Source organism: Podarcis pityusensis (assembly GCF_964106645.2).
Source record: "Podarcis pityusensis genome assembly, chromosome: 10".
Classification (NCBI taxonomy): Eukaryota; Metazoa; Chordata; class Lepidosauria; order Squamata; family Lacertidae; genus Podarcis; species Podarcis pityusensis.
In genome coordinates, this window is record NC_138035.1 from 53,975,240 (window position 1) to 53,978,385 (window position 3,146).

Genomic DNA, 3,146 nt, shown 5'->3' on the forward strand with positions numbered 1-3,146 from the left:
GAGGACGGTCCAGGAATCAGCGTGTTTTTACATGAGTAGAATGTGCCCTTTTATTTAAAATGCATCTCGGTTATTTGTTGGGCATAGGAATTTGTTCATTTTCCCCCTTCAAAATATAGTCCGGCTCCCCACAAGGTCTGAGGGACAGTGGACCGGCCCCCTGCTGAAAAAGTTTGCTGAGCCCTGCGTTACTAAGTGTTCAACTCCTATTCATATCTTGCAGTGCATGCATCAAATCAACCTCTCGTGCCAAATTCCTTCTACCTGTCTATCTTTAACCGGTACCATACTATTTCATATTTAACTTCAAGCATGTAGCTTTTTTTAATGAGAGAAACTACATAGATATATTTTTTGAAAAGTTGCAAAACAAAGGCCATGTTGTTCATAGGATGGGAAACCAATACTAAAATGTCATAAACAGAATTGTGATATAGGGTCACAGTGAAAAATTGAAACTACAGTTCAAATATAAAAGAAGTCTCATATTTTATTCTGAACTTGAAGAGTTGTTAGATAATCAGAAAGATAACCGGGCTGGCCTGCTCCTATGACTTTAAGAGCAGCTTGATGTACAGACATCAGCAGATGAAGCCAGGCCATTTTGATAAACATTATAGCCTGCTAATGTCTGCACATCAGGGTATTCTTAAAGGAACAGCTGCAGTGGTTATTTGAAAATTACTTAACCCTAGGTGCCAACCACCCCAACCTTCTACTTATTTAGGGTTATTATCCCTTTTCTGTCAAGAGAGCTGACAAAAGTTAAAAAGGTCATTATTTCTTGGTGGTAGTTTTGGTTAACATAAGCAATATACAGAAGCAGACACACACACACACACACACACACACACACGTACAGTATGTGTATATGTACATATATAAGGATCTGCATTCAGAGCCACTTTCAATTGCATATTTTGAAGTTATCAAAGGTAGCTTCTTGTTTTTATTCCTTATTCCAGGAGGGTTAGACTAGATGAGGTGCCTTCCAACTGCACAATTCTATGATTTCACCTATGTTCTTTTGGCATGTCTAACGCAACACGAGCATTATTAATTTTAAGCAAACAGGTGGGAGCCAGACTAAGTCTGCCATCCTAGGTATGCTTACGAGGAAGTAATTTTGATTAAACCCAACAAGTTACTCCTGAACAGACAAAGAATTGCACTGTAAGTTGCATTTAGTTCCCAGTGAAATAAATGAGACCCAAGTCATCACTAACTTTTTCAAGTTTTTAAAAAATGGGCCCTGTGTAACAGTGCAATCCTCTGCACATTTACTCGGAGACAAATCCCACTCAGTTAAATGGAGCTACTTACAGGTGAACATGCCTAGGATTGCAGCCTTTGTCTTGATTCAATCCAAAGGCTGGGTGCACCACAGAAATTATGTTTCAAACATCTGTTCTTAAAGCTGTAGGGAGCTGTAAGTACTTCTTAATATTCTCCATCATGCTAAAATGATATACTAAGCACAACAGGAACATGGGGACATGTTAAAATATAATATACAAGACGCTTGGATGATTTCTAGGAGACAAACTTCAGGTTACTCTTTCAAAACCAGGCCTATCTTGAGGGTATATTGTACTGGATAAGGAAAGACGCTAACAAAATCACATCTAGGCACTTGCACACCTAGATAGATGCCCGTTCAGGATTATCAACAACTCTGTGCTATCAAGAACAATAAGCGACCTTTCCACACAATGGTGCCAAAGCAGCTAACAACAAACAAGATAAAAGGCAAGAGAAACAGTCCTGTGAAACACAATGCCTAGAATAAGAAGGTAAGAATCCCCAGCCAGTTGAGTAGGACCCTGGTAGAGACACATGCCTGACTGGAATGTTCTCTCCCTCCTGGTCATTCCTTCAGGAGCTTCAAAAGCTTTCTTCAGCCTGAACATCACATTGACCGATGCCAACAGACACCGGCACACTTAGGGATCCACAGAGTCTTCGCAGCTTGCATAACAGACCTCAGCAACTCAGCATTTTGGCTAATCTACTTTATTTACATATAAACACACATGGAACACTGCAAGATGGCTCCCTCTCTCTCTAGCATCAGACAGCAAAGAGAAAGAACAAAGGACAATAGTCCCACTTCACGGAACACAGTAACACAAATATCCTGTCTCCATCACTTCCCACTCTGTGGAGTCAAAACATACACCATCATGTGATAAACAATCCCATGACTGCAATCACAGAGCAGGAATTCTAACAGAGAAGACACGCACAGTAAGTGAGCTTTTTCCTTACTGTGTTCAGCACTAAGGAACCGAATATAAGGCCTATGTGTTTTGGTTCTCATCCTTTCCTCTTATTTAAAGCACCCCTACCCATATAAACCTCCCTAAACAATGAGGTACATCCTCTTCAGAGGCCCTTTGTGACTCACCTACTAACAGGCAAGTGGACAAGGACTAGGGTCCCCCCCCCCCCCAGGCATCTGTCCACACACCCACAACCTGTTCTTCTGCTTTTTCAGCATGGGGCAAAACCCATTTTATGCACCCAGATTTTTAAGTACAATTTTCATTTGTGATTCAGGTTCCACATTTTAATCCTGATTTCTGTCAATTTGTGTGACTGATTACTGTAAGCCACACAGGAAAACTCAAAGCAGGCCCAAAAGTGAGTAAAAAGAAAATGCATTCATACTTACTCCTGCTGCTCTCGCCTGATGCATTGTTTCCCCTTATCATTATGTTAAACAAGGTAAGGCTAGAAGGGCCTGAAGTGTGCTTTCTTGATGTGTGTAGCACAGCCGCTGTACTCAAGCCCCTAGGTACCCTATACACTTACAGCAATCCTCTCAAACATGACACCTGTGCCAAATAATCCCTTTACCCAATTGGTGGGCTGGCCAGAAATCTGATAGCCAGATAATTAGATGGTGGGGTGGACCTGAAAATGATCTGCTAAGAATACTGCAGAATCTAAATGTGCACTTTTCTTTTTTTTACCTTAATCTTTGTTATATTCATTCATATATGACATAAGTTGGTAGAATAGGTGGCTCAAGGAAAGAATAACGCCATTACTATTAGATTATCCCCCATCCATCCCATGCTCTCTGCACCTTGTCTCTATTCTGTTCCTTCCACAGCATTCTGCTGTACAGAAATGTGGGGCCT